Consider the following 20,100-nt stretch of genomic DNA (forward strand, 5'->3'; position numbering starts at 1 on the left):
TTGCTCGGTGGTGAAATTCCAAAACACTGGAGGGGCCCACTGACCTAGATACTTGCCCATACTATCTCACACACCCTGCCACTCATGGCTGTCCAGCCTCGGGGAAAATCTCTCGGTCCCCCTATTTTGTCATCTAACCCCAGACAAGACTCAAACCTGACTCTGCTTAACTCTTGAGTAATGGTTGTGGACAAAACACACTCTGTATGCGTGCCAACATGGTGATCCCCATCACAATCAGCAAACAGGTCTCAACAATATTAAAAGGCCATTCAAAAACTTCAAAACTCTCAAATGATGCTGTAAACGGTCTGGGAGGGGCACTGGGAGGGTAAAAGAATGTCTCCTTCATAGGTTGACCACCCAGGAAGGAGAAAAAAGATGTATAGTTGCTAAGCACTTGCATTATATACTTCCCAAAGTATAAAGGTGGTGACCACACTGGGAACATAAGCCAGATCAGTTTCATGATCAATTTTTCTATTGTATTACAAGTCATTACCATAAAATACAATGAGACAACAACCTTAGCCCAAGCCCCACACTTGAAAAACACTAACAGAGCAAATACCGGCTCTAAGTAACCTACGGCATATTGAGACTGTGAGATCAAAAACAACAACTTTGAGAGCCAATAAATCAGCATTGTGACAAGTGACTATTAATCCAAAACAATGAATGCTTATCACAAATACGATTAGACACACTCCAGTCAGATCTGTCGTTATCTGAACCCTTCATGCCCCATGTTGGGCGCCAAAAAGAACTGTCGTGGTTTAAGCCCAGGCCATAAATCAGAACCACGCAGTCTACTGCCCCCCCCCACCCCAGAGGGATGGGGAGGAGAATCGAAAGAATGTAACTCCCATGGGCTGAGATAAAAACAGTCCAGTAACTAAGATATAACACAAATCACTACTGCTGCCACCAATAATAATAATAATAAGGGAAATAACAAGGGAAGAGAACACGATACCCCCCGCCGGAAAAAAGCCCGACAGAAAAGAGGACGTGCCCTTCCGGGTAACTCCCAGTTACATCCTCGGGCATGACGTGCTGTGGTATGGAATACCTCTTTGGCTAGTTTTTGTCAGGTGTCCTGTCCCTGCTTCCTCCCGGTTTCTCCTCCTCCCTGGCAGAGCATGAGACTCACAAAGTCCTTGGGCAGGGTAAACATTCTGACCAGCAACTGAAAACATCGGCTTTATCAGTATTATTCCCAGGCTAAAAGTCAAAACCACAGCACTGCACCAGCTACGAAGAAGGAGAAAAACTGACTGCTGCTGCTGAACCCAGGACAAGTTTAAAGCCGTTCCCCCTTTGTCCTATCACTTCATGGCCTTATACAGCCTGTTCAATAAATAGTATATTAACAATATTCTCTGTTAGAATTATTTACTTCTATCAGTTTTACTGCTGAAGCAATTTGCTTGTAAATGATTGACTTTTATAGAAAAAATTACTACACCCTATTGTATAAATATATTTTTTTTTCTATATCAGGTTAGACTTCCAATTGCTAATGTTAGAAGCTGCTGAAACAATTGAAAAATCTAGAAAATATGATCGTGTAACCAGATAGGTTAAGAAGTATTATCCTTTGTGGGCCAGGTTATTCCCAGCTGTACAAGCTGGAAAAAAATTCCTACACAATGTTGTGTATCCCTTGTTGAAATGAGCTGTCTAGCACACATCAGAGAACAACAGATGTTAAAGACCAGTGTGCTTCAAATGCAAAGAAATTCAACCTTTGCTACAGTTTGAAACCATCTGTTGACATCCTAGTAGGATACTGCATGTCAAGTGAGTTAGATTTCTGCTTTGTAGGTTAAGACTTTGGTCTCTATTCTGTCTTCACTTACTTCTTGTGAATCTTGGGTTTAAGTTTAACTTAAGTAAGATCTACTACAAGTTGCACTTTGTCATCTTCAAGTCAAGTGCATCTTGCAGAGATTGATTCAGGTGAAGGGAGGAAAATAAAAAAAAACAATCTACACACAAATGTTTAAACAGCACATATTACCTTTACTTGAAAAGGAAACAAAAATGCTGAAATGAATTCTATTAGGGAAACAAGCTAACATATGTTAGACAAATATCTAGGAATTTGATTATTTACCATAATAAAAATACTTGTAGTGAACAGTCATTAATACACCTAAGAGTAAAAGCTGGGAGATGGTTACATTGATGTCAGCATTATATTCATACAAATATTTACTGTTAGGTCTTAAAATATGTGCAAAATATAACAAACTTTATGCACACAGTTGTCAAGGTCATGCTGCAGCGAATACAAACTCTGATTGCTAAATTATGCATCTGGTGCCCAGAGAATTGCATTCAAATCTGGATTTGTCTAGGAGTTTCAGAAATAGCCACTGAGCTCAAATGTGTATTATTATACATAATATTGTGAACAGAATTCCAGTTAAAACATACAGAGCTGAAATAGGAATAAAAAAATAATAAAAAATAAACAAATGAACAAAAAAAATAAAAAAAAAGAAAAAATAAAGCAAGCTTCACAGTAGTAGTCCTATTTTTACAATTAATTTTAAAATATTTAAATAGTAGTTTTACTTGCTAAAATGTTTTAATTATTTAATGCAGAAGTTTAGAACCATATATATGCATTATAGATTCTTATTTGAAGGACAGAAACTTACAGCATTTAATTTTTAAATAGTGGATCAGATGAGATTCTGGACCTATATCATAATTCTTAACATATTCAAATCAAATCAAACCAAAAAATAAACCCCAGAAAGTTGTATTCCTTATTATGAGATTGAGTGATACTAGATATATGCAGAAAAAAATCCTAGCTAACAGGATACAGCAGTAACTAGATAGTGTAGAATACATTGTATTATTAGAAAAAAAGGCGAAAGCACAGTCTGTATGGGAAATTACATAGCTCAAGAGGCAGAGTGGGCGCTACCAGAGTCTGCAAGGCTGATAATATACTTTAAAACTGCAGCCTGCTTGAGCATTTGGAAGAAAGTTTGTACATAAAGGATATCCTTTTGTAAACCTTAGGAAGGTAATGTATTTACATAGTCCTGAAAAAGTTTTTGCCTTCCTGAAATCTTAGCTACTTCTTTCTAGCCCTACGATTACACTGTTATATGAGATCATTGCTTTATCCTCTAGACAAGGTCTGGCCAATATCCTTGGACCTCACAGCTGCAAGTATGGCATGTATATGAATGATAATTAATAACCATGGTGAATTTATACAGCTAGAGAAATTAATTTAAAATTCTATCAAAAATTTTAAAAGGAATTTCAACCATTTTCAGTGGAACAACTTTTCATCCTCCAGTCCGTTACAGAGAAAAGTAGCTCCAGTCTAGGACATGTGTTTAATTCTATCCTGACTCATTAAACAACTTGAATAACATGTTTAGTTTCTTTGGCTTTTAATAATGTAATAACAACATAACAAAACAGCATCTATATTAATTTGATTTGTAAGTTTTGAAGTTTTAAGTTAGCAAGAGAAAAACATTCATAATAGTCCTTGTATGAGCTCCATTATTACCTCTGCTGCAATAAAAAAAAATAGTTCAATATACTAATTATTCAAATATTATGGGATTACTGCAGCTCAACATGCACAAAGCATTTGTCTCTACTGAGTAGGATGCAGTTTTAAGCTCTTAGTTGGAGCTAGAATGTATGCCAGGTTTTTTAGCTATATTGTTTGTACTGCCAAACGGATTACTAAATTGTTTTGTGCTACATTAACTGGGGTTTGCTTTAGTCATGTGAAAGTGAAATATATACTTTGCACAAAACATCAGAGCCAGACAGGCACACTCATTTACCTGAAAATGCTTCTCAGACCAGAGACTAAAACAATAGGGTTTGATGGTAGTGTCCGGGCCTGAACACTGCAAAAAGACAGCCACAAATATAAAGACATTGTGCTCTTAACTCAAGAAACATTAAAAAACACATTGAAACTCAACTTTTTCATTCAAATATATATTTATAAGGTTCCTGTATTTTCTCTGAATGTTCAAATTACTGTTATTGTTAACCACTGATATTTTCGGTTTTCATATCCAAAATTTGAAAAGAGAGCAAACAGTTATAAAACTATAAACTGTATTATTCTAATAATTAAATATTGCAGCATGTATTCTAATATTGAAATATTATCTGGCATTGAGGCATCTGTGACGGATAAAGTCAGGACTCTGTTTAGAATTGCAGTGAGTGTATTGGTGCCTTTTTGGATTTCCCTTGGTAGCATCTGGAAAAGGCAGCCTTGAAAAAAATCTGCAGATTAGTTTTTTGTTTCTTGAGGACGTTTGAGAAGCTGTATAAAACCTTTCCTGTCAATCAGACACTCATTTAATCTTTGCATAGCATCAATTTTCCAGATAGACGTAGTGACTGTGCTAGTCTACTGGGGGATTTGAGAAGATTGATCCACTTCTCAAAGTGCTTTAGGCATAGTGATTTCTTTCACTTTCCCTACCCATGCTGAGTAGCTCAGGAGTTTCTAAGTTGACACAACATATTACATGGGCTAATCTGTGGCCTTTTATGTATAAGCACATATATAAGAATTTTGGAAATTACTGGCAGTTTTTAAAACTGTGAATTGAATGCATGCTACATATTCCTTCAAGGATAATACTACAGTAGAAATAATACATAAAACATCATTTAAATGAATTATGAATTTCCTGCAATTAAATATAATAAAATTATATCACAAAATTTATGGAAAAATAACAAAATTAAAAAATTAATATTCAATTATTTTTATGTTGCCTAATTTGATGACAATATTAGCATTTATTTTCATGAAATTTTTATTAACATATCATCTTACTTTGTCTAAATAAAAATGTTCTTTTTCAATTAAAAAAGAAAAACCAAACCAACAAAAAACACTGCACCAACATAATTACCCTATTTCACACTGACTCATTCAAGAGAGCTGAACATAAGTTACTAGCCTTGTGTAAGGAACAGGAAACCTTACAAGGCAACCAGACAAGGAAATGAAGAATAAATTGCAAATAGAATGAATTTAAAAGCTATTCTATAACCTCTTATTCAGAGTATGAGCTCTACTCTCCTGATATTCCAAGGATATATGGTCAATTGAATGATAATAGCTTGTCAGTGAGGACTATATATTACTGCTTAATCCTTATAGTTGTGTTTGTGCATGCAAATTTTTATATAAAAATATTTATAGTAGAAAAAAAAATTGTTAGTGGATTGGGCTGCCTAGATTTATCATTTTAGTAGTCCTGTAAATTGCTTTGTAAGATATACAAAATTACTCAGATATAATAAAAATCTCATAATTTGAAGTTACACTGGAAAATGGAATGTGGTAGGACATTGATTTTAGAGATTATTAAGCTGATATATCAAAAACTGAGGGATAAGGGAAGATAGAAAATATTCCCACTTGTTTGCTGGTTTCTTGAAAGAATGGCTAGATATGAGTCTTAAGCCAGAGACCAGCAGTGGAGAAAAGTGTACTGATGTCAGCACTTTCCCAGGTGGAATGATTTTACATGAAATAATGACTTGTATTTTACAAAATAATTTTATATCTTTCCCAAATGAGTTACATTAATAAAACTGCAGCTTGATTAAGCTTAATTCTTTACATCTGATCTTCTTCCTCCTTGGTCAGAATATTATTCAAGTGCTGGGAACTTATATTCTGAAGATCTAATTTTTTTTTTTTTTTTTTTTTTTGGTAACCTGTTAGCTGTTTTGAGAGAGCTAGATGCGACCATCTTGAAGGAAAAAAAAAAAGCGTTCCCAGGTCTGTGCATCCCTGAATTAGATTTCTCTACTCTGACACTCACTTGAAAGACCAAATGTAGTGAGTGTTAGATGTGCCTTTAAGTAGAATGGTTCATCCATGGACCCTTCTGATGTGAATACATTGGGGAGACAGGGAGATATATAGCTCCAGAACATATACCACATAATCCAATAATGTAAAACTCCCAAATCGAACACTAACACTCAAGAAGATTAATTGAATTTTGAAGAAGATACTTTCTGGTGGATTTTATAACAACCTCTCCCAACTCCCTCAAAAACTACAACAACAATCAAAACCCACACAAAACAAAACAAGAAAATACACACACCCCCCACACACACCCTCTCCAAAACAAAGAAAACACTCATGCGTTTGCTTACAGAGCAATGTAAATTTTTCTGCTTTTATCCTATGCCCACTTTGAAAAAGAAAAATGTTTTCATTGACTTTTCAAAAATCCATTTTTTTAAAAGAAGAAGTTTTAAAATGCTTTTTCACACACACAAAATGCAATTAGCTACACCGTGCTTCTAGTCATAGCTTTTGCAAGAATTTCTAAGGGCCAACAATTCATGAAAAATGTTTCCAGAAGACCAGAATAAGTAAACACTAAAAAAACATAAATCTGTGCGACTGCACTGGGCTGTTAAGCTATTTGGAAAAACCTCATTGATTTCAAAATTAAAAAGAGATTATTTTCTCATAAAAGAATGTACATGGCTGCTGGAGTTTGATTGTCCTTAATCTAGAAGAATATAGCCAAAAAAAAAAAAAAAGCATAATTAAATATGATTCTGTTTATTAATGAATTAATTTCAGGGAGCTTGTTTTACTGTAAGCCTTTTGTTAAGAAAAAAGTGAACATTTTCTGAATGATCGTTGAAGTAAACTACACTGATACAGAACAGAAATAAAAAAAAAAAAAGAAATTGAAATACACATGCTTTCTTACTATATTTTACTATGATTTGAAAAAAAGCTGAATTAATTGTCAAGAAGTAATATTTAAGTTGCCACCAATTTATTAGCTCTTCTACACAAGGTACCACACGATATTTTGTTGGACATGTTAAGACTTATTTTTCTGTATTCAACATTTTATTTAAGTATGCATCTTGGTTTTCTTAAATAACAGGCCTCAGAGATGACAATATAATCAAGAAACATGCAATGCAGACCTCTTGCAATAGTATGCTCAAAAATAAATAATAGATTGGTTAGGAAATACTTTGCTCTTGTATCATAAAGATGATTCATCCTTTGATGTTTGGTTTTGCACAGTTACTGAAAATATTTGTCATTTTAGAACTGTATAATTTGGAATAAATGGACTAAAAAAAAGGTAAAGAAATGCATATTGTCCATTTAGTTAGCTTTCTGACAAAATATAGTGCACTAATACCTAATACTGCAAACTGGTTTCTATTAGAGAAGGAAATATATTAAACTGTGAGTTCTAGGCAGTAGACAGAAGAAAGGAAATCTGTTTTCATTTTTTAAGGCCTTATATAAGAAGTAACTAATGGAAACGGAAGTAATGCTATAGAGAATTACTCCGTTCTTTTACTTGGGTGGGGATTATCCCAGGTATGTCCCTAGAAAATATTCTTAAGTTCGTTTCCTTCTGTAAAGTAATGTCTCCCTTTTGTGAGTGTTCAATAGTTTTATTAGTAGCTCACTGAATGTTCTGAATAGCATTAATCTTCTATTGATTCACGCCCTCCCCTGAAGAAATTCATTACAATAAGTGGATTTGATTGAAAATATTATTTTCTAGAAATGATTGAGAAATATGGATAGAGAAAGGTGAGCAGTTTGAGGGAATGCAAGGTGAAAATATTGCTTACTTTTATTCTTAAACTAGTAGTGGTGATCAGAAAAATTATTTCTTTTACTTTATTTTATAAAAATTGCATACACTCATAGTGTACATAAGAAACTCTAATTCCATTTGGGGCTACTTGTGACATTAGCAAATCATTTGAGCTCAGTTCTTGAAGTTTATTATTATGTCATCGCTCTCCTCAGGGAAATTACTTATACCGTATGTGCAGTTTCGTGTACATAATTCTTTATATTTATCAAATTATATGGCACTCTGTAGTACACTTCATAACTTCAAATCATACATTAAGTATAGCGAACACATGTACTGTTTTAAGAAAATGTGCATATTGCTTTATCTCATTGTTTCATATTATCATCCATTATAGGGTGTTAATATGTTTGTAAGTCATGTTATGATAAGATAATGTAAGACTACTATTACATCTAGCAATTATTTTTGTAATAAGTATTTATGATGCAACTGTGAATGAACTTTTGTTTATATTATCCTAATGACATTTTAAAAAAGTATTGGTGTTTCCAAGCATGAGATGATAACCTAGTTGGAACCATCAACAATAATATTTTTTATATCTGCCAATTTAAAACTTCAAGGGAGCCATAAGAACACTTTGCTGCCTTTTATTTTTCCTTTCTTTTCCTTCTTTTTCCCTTCCCCATCCCCCCCTTGTTTTCCTTTCCTTTCCTTGAGCAAAAATAATTCAGATGAAAGAACCTGATAAACAGTGTACACTAGTTTATGACAGATAAAAGCACTTCTGTTTAGTTCAGAGGGTCCTCTTGGGGCTAGTTAGGTATTACCCTCACTCAGTGATAAGACTGGGCTTGTCCCAGTCTTCTTACAGGTTTGTATGTGTCATCACCTACAAGTTTAAGCACCCTCCTCTCACTTCTAAAAGAGTTTTCACCAGTTCCATTTATTCTTGCTGCAAAATGCAGTCAGGCATAGGTCAGATATCTACTTGTATAAGAGTTTCTCCAGGCATCAAACTGAAAGTCAAACACAGAGTCACCTTGGCTCATTATGGTACATCATTAAATGTTTTTAAATTTTACAGTTGCTAACATAATGGGAGGAGGACTGTATCTCAACTCCTAGAGACGTATTTTGCAGCAAATACTGAAAATACGTGTTTCCTGGGATGTGAATGACAGCATACACTCTTACACAGAGAGTTTCGGGTGGAAAATTCATTCAGAGCAGTCCTGTGGAGAAGGACTTGAGGGTGCTGGTTGACGAGAAAATGAACATGAGCCAGCAGTGAGCACTCACAGCCCAGAAAGCCAACTGTATCCTGGGCTGCATCAAAAGGAGCATGACCTACAGGTCAAAGGAGGAAACCCTGCCCCTCTACTCTGCTCTTTTGAGACCTCACCTGGAGGACTGTGTCCTCAACATAAGAAGGAGCTGTTGGACCAAGTCCAGAGGAGGGCCACGAGGATGATCAGGGCGCTTGAGCACCTCCCGTATGAAAACAGGCTGAGAAAGTTGGGGCTGTTCAGCCTGGAGAAGAGAAGACTTCATGGAGATCTCACAGCAGCCTTCCAGTGTCTGAAGGGGCCTAAGAGGATGCTGGGGAGGGACTCTTCATCAGGGGCTGTAGCGATAGGGCAAGGGGTAATGGGTTTAAACTTGAAGAGGGGAAGTTCAAGTTAGATATAAGGAAAAAGTTCTTTACTGTGAGTGTGATGAGGCACTGGAACAGATTCTATTATTCTGCTTGAGATGCAAGTCTTGCAGAGGTTGCAGAATCACGTAGATTCATCACAGAAAGGGAAGAACTGGTACAGCATCCTTCTTATTGCTGAAAAGGAGGGGTATCTGGGGCAAGCAATCTTTAGAAGTTCACTGGGGTTTTGACTCAAAGCAAACTGTATGGTTTATTACAGAATGATACTTGGAAATGAGTTAAATACGAAAGTTAGGCAACAGAATTTGTGAACTCACAGGGAATCCAGTTACTTGATTGTATAAGACCCTAGTGGGTTGCTTCCAGAAACCTTTGTGTCTCTGCCATTTCTCCAGTGCCTTTGCTCTCTCTTTACCAGCCATGGAGGCATTTTCCATTGCTACATTATCTATCCAGCAGAAATAGATATGCTGGAGTGAACAGAGGCTGTGCAAAAATCAAAAATTTTCAAAGGATGGTTAGGTTTTTTGGTTTTTTTTTTTTGGCAAATTACTGGCAATATTGACATCCATATGTAATCCTTTGCTTCCATACTTAGTCAGTCCCCTCATCATTCTCTTTATGCAATTAATGCAGTGAGGGGAATGGTTCTGATTCATAACAACTGTATTAGATAGGTTAAAGATTTAGGAGCTGAAGAGGTTCAAAAGAATCATCTTCTATAATTCTTTTTACAGAAAACCTGAACAGACTGATGGACCAAAACCAGAGAATGGGTGGTATGTGATTTATAAAGATTGGGTGATGCCCGTTTTATTTACTTTTTTATTTTAAATAGGGCTTCATAATGTCATTACTTATTATGTATTTGAGTTCCTGATGACATTAGTAAAGTTACTTTTGTTTAACAATTATTTGATGACATAAAATTCAAGTAATATATAACTGTGTCCCATTCATGTACTAATTATAGTACAGTAATATATATAAACAATTCATAGAATCTTTTTCATTTGCAATGCTACTAATTTATTTTAAAATTACATTAAGCGTAGCTGTCATTGCATGGTTTAAACTCACATTCTCACAGTTCCAAAGAATATTAAATCCACAATCAGAATTTCTTCATTAATCATTGTTATTGAAAAAAAAAAATTATGGAATATTCAAATTAACCCAGTGCAAGCTTTTTTGTTTATGCTTGAGTTAAAACAGTTTAAAAAAAAAGTTGAATATGAGATCATAAAATTAATATTATTCTGTTCTGCCAGCTATTAGATTGGTGTTTGCAATTGGTTATATCTGTATCTTCTAGACAATTTATCAAACAGTTGCTGAAGAATATAGGGTCTGAAATTAATTCACAGTACCCTGCTGTTTTTACCTTCTTTCTTCTGGTTTGTAAAACTGTTTCTTTTATTTGGTATTTGCATTATATTACTCAGATAAGGCCACATTTCTAAGATAAAATGTAGTAATGCACACTGTCAGAATGCAACAAGACTTTTATTATCTAATTTAGGATGTAAATCCTGTTTCTGTGAATAAATATGGATCCCTCCTCTGTGCTAAGAAACAAGGACACACCTACTGATAGAATAATTAACTATCATAGTAAAATCCAACAAAAAGTAAAATATCTGAACTGGAAATATAATTAACTTAAACATAATAAACTTGAGCTGTAAATGTAGGCATCCATTAACCTTTTGAAAATTACAGAGATAATAAAAATACAGCTAATATCATTCTCAAATAGAACAACAATCTCAGCTTTATTTGATAATTATATTGTAACTATTGGGAATGAATTAATATTCTTGGAGGAAAACGGATTTTCAACATACTATAGTGCATTTTATTTTTTTAGAATTTTTTCATTTCAAATGTGGGATAGCTACCATGTTGCTGCCTTCACTAAAGTAGAATAAAGCTATAGAGTTGTCCTGGGTTCAGAAGCAGCAGTCAGTTTTTCTCCTTCTTAGTAGCTGGTGCAGTGCTGTGGTTTTGACTTTCAGCCTGGGAACAGAGCTGATAACACCAACGTTTTCAGTTGCTGGTCAGAATGTTTACTCTGACCAAGGACTTTGTGAGTCTCATGCTCTGCCAGGGAGGAGGGGAAGCCGGGAGGAAGCAGGGACAGGACACCTGACCCAAACTAGCCAAAGAGGTATTCCATACCACAGCACGTCATGCCTGGGGTGTAGAACGGAGAGTTCCCGGAAGGGCTGGATCACTGCTGGGTGAGGACGAGGTATCGGTTGATGAGGTGTTGTATTCTCTTCCCTTGTTATTTACTTTATCATTGTTATTATTGGTGGTAGCAGTAGTGGTTTGTGTTATACCTTAGTTACTAAACTGTGCTTATATCAACCTGTGGGAGTTGTATTCTTTCGATTCTCCTCCCCGTCCCTCCAGGAGTGGGGGCAAGAAAGGGGGGGGGGGAAGAAAGGTGTTGGGGGGAGTGGACTGCATGGTTCTAATTTACGGCCGGGGCTTAAACCACGACAGTTCTTCTGGGCGCCCAACATGGGGCATGAAGTGTTGAGATAACAACAGATCTGACCAAGGCACAATGCTGATTTATTGGCTCTCAAAGTTGTTTCTCTTGATGTCACAGTTTCAGTATGCTGTAGGTTTCTTAGAGCCGGTATTTGCTGTGTTAGTGTTTATCAAGTGTGGGCCTTGGGCTAAGGTTCTTGTTTCATTGTATTTTACGGTAATGGCTTGTAATACGGGCGGGCTCCGGCAGCAGGGCGGGATGGACGTGGCCATGGACTTGTACCTGGCCGTCCCGCTGCTCTTCACCGTCCTGGCCCTCGCCCTCGTGGCCGTCTTCGTGAGGCTGCGGGGAGCTGAGGGGGAGCGGCCCCGGGAGCCGGCAGCGGCCAAAGCGGCCCGGGAGAGGGGCCCCAGGGACCAAGCGGCTGCGGGAGCGGGGCCGGAGGCCGGGAAGGAGGCAGCTGCCGAGCAGCGGCAGGAGGCGGCGGAGGAGCTGAGCCCCGCGAGGAGCCGAGCGCCGCGGCTGAGCCCAGCCCCACGGCGGCCGAGAGAATCCCCCGCCAGCCACTCACCAAGCCCCGCGAGCCCGAGCCCCAGGAGGATTCAGGAGACCACGCAGCATTTCCCAGCAAGGCAGAGGAGGAAGATCTGGACTCAGAAAAAGGGCAGGTGGTGGTGAGAGAGCCGGCAAGCACAGCAGCTACACCAGCGTGAGTGACAAGTACAGCAGCATCATTTGAGCGTTCTGAAGGTTTGGAATGGCCTTTGGGTACCCTTGGGACCTGCCTGCTGATTGTGATGGGGATCACCATGTTGGCACACACAGAGAGTGTGTTCTACCCACGACAATTTTGTCTGATCTCGAAAGTTAAGCAGAGTCAGGTTTGGGTCTTGTCTGGGTTTAGACAATACAGGGGGACCAAGAGGTTTTCCCCAAGGCTGGACAGTCATGAGTGTCACAGTGTGGGGGACAGTATGCTCGAGTTTCTGGTCCATTGGGCCCCTCCAGTGCTTTGGAAGCATCGGAGATGGAAGGCAGTTGTGTGGAGTCCCCAACAACAAGTTGCAGCAACTGCTGCAGGGGAGGGTGAATTATTTTGAGCCTGATGGGCCCATGACATTTCAGGCCATCAGGGCAGAGATGCAACTTAGAGATGGACTCATGATCGAGGGGTGGACTTTGCAATGAGCACTATTGCCCAGGTGTCCTGGTTTAGCAGTAGCAGTCATTTTTTTCTACTGGTGCAGTGCTGTGTTTTGACTTTCGGCCTGGGAACAGAGCTGATAACACCGATGTTTTCAGTTGCTGGTCAGAATGTTTACCCTGACCAAGGACTTTGTAAGTCTCATGCTCTGCCAGGGAGGAGGAGAAGCAGGGAGGAGGCAGGGACAGGACACCTGACCCAAACTAGCCAAAGAGGTATTCCATACCACAGCACGTCATGCCCGGGATGTAGAACTGAGAGTGGCCCGGAAGGGCTGGATCATGGCAGGGTGGGGGTGAGGTACCGGTTGGTGAGCGGTTGTATTGTCTTGCTTGTTATTTCCTTTATCATTATTACTATTAGTGGTAGCAGTAGTGATTTGTGTTATACCTTAGTTAGTAAACTGTTCTTATCTCAACCCGTGGGAGCTGCATTCTTTTGATTCTCCTCCTCGTCCCTCCAGAAGTGGAGGGAAGAAAGGTGGGGAGGGGAAGTGGACTTCGTTGTTCTGATTTACAGCCTGGGCTTAAACCACGACAGTTCTTCTTGGCGCCCAACATGGGGCTCGAAGGGTTGAGATAACAGCAGAACTGACCGAGGCACAATGCTGATTTATTGGCTCTCAAAGTTGTTCTTTTTGATATCACAGTTTCTGTATGTCGTAGCTTACTTAGAGCCGGTATTTGCTGTGTTAGTGTTTATCAAGTGTGGGCCTTGGGCTAAGGTTCTTGTTTCACTGTACTTCATGGTAATGGCTTGTAATGCGGGCGGGCTCCGGCAGCAGGGCGGGATGGACGTGGCCGTGGACTTGTACCTGGCCATACCGCTGCTCTTCACCGTCCTGGCCCTCGTCCTCGCGTCCGTCTTCGTGAGGCTGCGGGGAGCTGAGGGGGAGCGGCCCCGGGAGCCGGCGGCGGCCGTAGCAGCCCGGGAGAGGGGCCCCGGGGAGCAAGCGGCGGCGGGAGCGGGGCCGGAGGCCGGGAAGGAGGCAGCTGCCGAGCAGCGGCAGGAGGCGGCGGAGGAGCTGAGCCCCACAGCTGAGCCCAGCCCCGCGGCAGCCGAGAGCATCCCCCAGCAGCCGTCCACCGAGCCCCGCAAGCCTGAGCCCCAGGAGGACGCAGCAGACCATGCAGCACTTTCCAACAAGGCAGAGGAGGAAGAACTGGACTCAGAAAAAGCGAAGCTGGTGGTGAGAGAGCCGGCAAGCATAGCAGCATCATTTGAGAGTTCTGAAGGTTTGGAATGGCCTCTGGGTACCCTTGGGACTTGCCTGCTGATTGTGATGGGGATCACCATGTTGGCACACACAGAGTGTGTGTTCTACCCACGGCCATTTTGTCTGATCTCGAAAGTTAAGCAGAGTCAGGTTTGGGTCTTGTCTGGGTTTAGACAATACAGGGGGACTGAGAGGTTTTCCCGAAGGCTGGACAGTCATGAGTGTCACAGTGTGGGGGACAGTATGCTCGAGTTTCTGGTCCATTGGGCCCCTCCAGTGCTTTGGAAGCATCGGAGATGGAAGGCAGCTGTGTGGAGTCCCCAACAACAAGTTGCAGCAACTGCTGCAGGGGAGGGTGAATTATTTTGAGCCTGATGGGCCCATGACATTTCAGGCCATCAGGGCAGAGATGCAACTTAGAGATGGACTCATGATCGAGGGGTGGACTTCGCAATGGGCCTCTCCTGCTCTGAAAGACTGTTACAAGAGATGGAGCCCACCATCATGGACCGAATGGACTCAGCAGCTTCATAGGGATTGGTCTGTGCACTAAGATAAGAGTGCACTGAGATGAAAGTGATGGTATATTGAAAATGTGGGATCTGAGCATGACGTGAATGGTATGGAATAAGGGGTGGATACTGTCCTGGTTTAGCAGTAGCAGTCATTTTTTTCTACTGGTGCAGTGCTGTGTTTTGACTTTCGGCCTGGGAATAATACTGATAAAGCCGATGTTTTCAGTTGTGGGTCAGAATGTTTAGACTGACCAAGGACTTTGTAAGTCTCATGCTCTGCCAGGGAGAAGGAGAAGCCTGGAGGAAGCAGGGACAGGACACCTGACCCAAACTAGCCAAAGAGGTATTCCATACCACAGCACGTCATGCCCGGGATGTAGAACTGAGAGTGGCTCGGAAGGGCTGGATCATGGCGGGGTGGGGGTGAGGTACCGGTTGGTGAGCGGTTGTATTCTCTTCCTTGTTATTTCCTTTATCATTATTACTATTGGTGGTAGCAGTAGTGATTTGTGTTATACCTTAGTTATTAAGCTGTTCTTATCTCAACCTGTGGGAGCTGCATTCTTTTTATTCTCCTCCCCGTCCCTCCAGAAGTGGAGGGAAGAAAGGTGTTGGGGGGGGAAGTGGACTTCGTTGTTCTGTTTTACAGCCTGGGCTTAAACCACGACACCAGGTTATACATGAGTGTGAACACTGCACACAGCCTCTCCTGCTCTGAAAGACTGTTACAAGAAATGGAGCCCACCATCATGGACCGAATGGACTCAGCAGCTTTATAGGGATTGGTCCGTGCACTAAGAGAAGAGTGCACTGAGATGAGAGTGATGGTATATTGAAAATGTGGGATCTGAGCATGACGTGAATGGTATGGAATAAGGGGTGGATACTGTCCTGGGTTCAGCAGCAGCAGTCAGTTTTTCTCCTTCTTAGTAGCTGGTGCAGCGCTGTGGTTTTGACTTTCGGCCTGGGAACAGAGCTGATAACACTGATGTTTTTAGTTACTGCACAAATGTCTAGACTGACCAAGGACTTTGTGAGTCTCATGCTCTGCCAGGGAGGAGGGGAAGCCGGGAGGAAGCAGGGACAGGACACCTGACCCAAACTAGCCAAAGAGGTATTCCATACCACAGCACGTCATGCCTGGGGTGTAGAACTGAGAGTTCCCAGAAGGGCTGGAACTCTGCTGGGGTGGGGTCAAGGTATTGGTCGGTGAGGTGCTGTATTCTCTTCCCTTGTTATTTACTTTATCATTATTATTATTGGTGGTAGCAGTAGTGATTTCTGTTATACCTTAGTTATTAAACTGTTCTTATCTCAACCCTTGGGAGTTGCATTCTTTCGATTCTCCTCCCTGTCCCTCCAGAAGCGGAGGGAAGAAAGGTGGGGGGAGGGAAGTGGACTGCGTGGTTCTAATTTATGGCCTGGGTTTAAACCACGACAAGAGTTTTTACTTTTTTAGTAGATCAGCATTTTTCTCTTTCCTAAGGTTGTATAGGGAGAATTAAATTATATTCTCAACATGAAATTCCACTGAAAGCAGAAGAAGTAGATCTGAATTTCTTACCTATTATAAATTAGGATATATGACATCTCCAGTGACTATGTCAAACCTAAGGCTATGTCCAATCCAAATTCTGAGGAAATTAAAAATAGTAATTTTCTCTTCTATGCCGGTTGTGCAGGGATAATTTTGCAGGAATTAAATAGAGAAAATTCAAGACAGCCTTTCCTATGTCAGTAATCCATTATGTTCTCAAATCAGCTCATACACAGCAGATTGAATTTTTAGATTGGAAGGCATGGATCTGAAGACACAGAAAGTGAAGATGAATCAACTTGACCACTCATTTGCATACCATTGCATACACATAATTTCAAAAAAAAAAACAAACTACTTTCTGGTTTGAGGTTTCTATCAACCTGAAAATATATGAGTCAAACTAAACTCTAATTTGCCAAGAACTACAGTTTAATTGAAATGGCCTTCTATGACCTTTTTTCTGTCTCATAAGAATGGTGAATTATTAGTGCAGATGGCAGCATATGTTAAATATATACAGTTGAATCAAGCAAGATTTTTTTAAAATTTTTCAGTATGATTGCTTTTAACAAAATATAAAGTTCATTTCACAAAAAAAAAAAAAGAAAAGTCTTTCCTAGGATCCTTCACAGATTTAATGGTGGAGAAGATTAACTGTTCCTCTTTCTCACCCTTAAGCACCTTTCATTTTTAAAGCGACTCAACTTGTCTTGATCATATCAGAGTTAGGCACTCATTCAGAATAGAATATTGCCCATAGCTATGGCAAACACTTTGTTAAGGAATAAAATACAAACTTTTGTAATCCTTGGACTCAGTTGTCATAATTATCTGATCTGAGAATCATTGCAAGAAATTGCTGGAAGTTTGGAGGTGAGAAGCACAGCACTTCAGATGGTTGTCTCTCATTCCCCACATAAAAAGGATGGTGATTTGTTCATCAATGGTCATTTCTGTATGTGGATTCATGTGTATATTTCTGCATCAATAGATTTAATATGACAATTGTGATGTCATTTTACTTCTTTTTTACTTAGGTTCCAAGGGAAACTGTGCTGAAAAAAAGTTACTGCCTTAATACAGAAGGATAACTCAAAAGAAAATGTAATTTTAGTGCATTTACTACAAGATTAATATAATCTAGCCTGTTTCTTTTTTCCTGCAATGGGGGCATTCATTACAAAAAAGTAGCTATTGTTAAATCTTGTATGTGTGAGCTACTAGGAGTAGTAGCTGCATGCAAATAAACTGGTAGGTGGTAGGTTATCTTTTTTCACTTCTAATTCATGGGAATTGGGAGTAAAAAAGCTTAGGCTATAGAATTCTTAGGAAATATTGGGTCGGTGTTACGGAATACAATGCCAAAAGTATGCCAATAACCTAAATCTCCAGTCAGCTTTCTTTCAGAGGCAAAGAGACATCGCAGGTAATAGGGTATTTGAGTGATGCTTGAGCAGGGATGAAGAACAGGTGAACTAGAGCCTGGAAAGAATAAAGTGCTTTGAAGAGAGAAATGCTGGGTGGTAGAAGCTAACAAGTCAAAAGTCTTTATCACAAAGCCTAGGCAACGAAACAGCAATATCTGGTGCAAACTCCTTGCATCTTGCAGAGAAGAATTTCTGTTGCAGTAACAAAAAATTTGTAAAGACAACAATTATGATGTTTTAATGCTGAGACCAAGACAATTTTCTTTCATCTTAAGAATAGTTTGTTTCAAGATGTGGAACTTTTCCATGTTATTAAAGAACAAAGACACTAAGAAATTAAGGCAGGTTTGTAACTTTCACTCAGAATGATCCTACCTGTAATCTGTGCATCTCTAGCAACTCCTGAGTTTCTGTGGTCTTCATTTCATTAATGTGAGCTATGCTTTGTTTTCTGATCTTAAGTATTAGATCATATCTTACCTAGCTTACCTTATCACCTGACCTAACATTGCTATTGTTCTTGAACATATAAACTGGGACTGCAAAGCCTCAATGAATGTCTGTGTGCTGTTATGTTCAATAAACTATCACCTTGTTCTTCTCTTCCAAATATATTTTGCAGTTTTAGACTCCACTATTATCTCTTTTTTTTTTTTTTTGACAAATATCATAATGACTTAATAATTTCTATGATAAAGCAACTATTTCTATCACAACTGTCCTGCTTGTCTGTAAGAAATGAATTAATGGTCATCATTAAGTGGTCAGAGCTTTTGCTGACCTTTCTTTGACTCTCTAGGCACTAAAAATAGTTTGTCCAATCAGTTGTGCTTATATAAAATGACAATGCTTACAGCTTGAAGTAAGCATCTCTTTAATACCAGAAGATCTTTCTCAGCAGGAGTGGCTTCACTGTGTGCAACACTGAGCAGTAATAGCACAAATTGTCAATGGTATTGAAAGCTGCTAATAACAGAAACAATAGAGAATATGTAAAAATATTCCTCTAAGAAATTTATTTTCTAATACACTGCAACAAACAAAGTATGAATCTATGCATCATACTCCATCTCTAGACCACACTGGAATAAGGCTGATGAAAAAGTATAAGCACTGATGTTGCTCTATTCTCTGGTTAACCTCAGTAGATGAGAAGTGATCTAACTCCTGTACCATTATTCTGCATAATTTCCAGAAAATATCATCAATTTGTTACAGTTGACAATACGACAAATAAACCCCACATTTCTGCTTGTGACTACTTCACTTAGCCTGCTAAAGTCAAAATAATACACTGAAGATTGTTTCTATTTTTATTGAGTATAGAATCATAGAATCATAGAATAGTTAGGGTTGGAAAGGACCTTGAGATCATCTAGTTCCAACCCCCCTGCCATGGGCAGGGACACCCCACACTAAACCATGTCACCCAAGGCCTCATCCAACCTGGCCTTGAACACCGCCAAGGATGGAGCATTCACAACCTCCCTGGGCAACCCATTCCAGTGCCTCACCACCCTCTCAGTAAAGAATTTCTTCCTTAGATCCAATCTAAACTTCCCCTGTTTAAGTTTGAACCCTTTACCCCTTGTCCTGTCACTACAGTTCCTGATGAAGAGTCCCTCCCCAGCATCCTTGTAGGCCCCCTTCATATACTGGAAGGCTGCTATGAGGTCTCCACGCAGCCTTCTCTTCTCCAGCCTGAACAGCCTTAACTCTCTCAGCCTATCTTCATACAGGAAGTGCTCCAGTCCCCTGATCATCCTCGTGGCCCTCCTCTGGACTTGTTCCAACACTTCCATGTCCTTTTTCTGTTGAGGACACCAGAACTGCACACAATACTCCAAGTGAGGTCTCACAAGAGCAGAGTAGAGGGGCAGGATCACGTCCTTCGACCTGCTGGTCGCGCTCCTTTTGATGCAGCCCAGGATACGGTTGGCTTTCTGGGCTGCGAGCGCACACTGCTTGCTCATGTTCATTTTTTCATCGAAGGGACCTTAAAGATCATCTGGTTCCAAACCCCCTGCTATGAGACAGAACACTTTCCACTAGACCTCATTGCTCTTGAACATCTCCTGGGGTGGAGCATCCACAACTTCTCTGAACAACCAGTTCTGGTGTCTCACCACCCTTATGGTAAAGAACTTCTTCCTAATACTTAATCTAAATCTACCCTCTTTCAATTTCAAGCCATACTCCCTTGTCCTATCACTACATGGCCTTGTAAACTGAAGTTCTTCTCCAGGTTTCTCGTAGGCCCCCTTTAGGTAGTGGAAGGCTGCTCTAAGGTCTCCCTGGAGCATTCTCTTCTCCAGGGTGAACAAACCCAACTCTCAGCCTGTCTTCATAGGTAAGTTCTCCAGTCCCCTGCCCTTTTTTCTACCCCTTCTTGTTGACTCAC

The sequence above is a fragment of the Psittacula echo genome, assembly GCF_963264785.1.
Source record: "Psittacula echo genome assembly, chromosome: 3".
Taxonomy (NCBI): Eukaryota; Metazoa; Chordata; class Aves; order Psittaciformes; family Psittacidae; genus Psittacula; species Psittacula echo.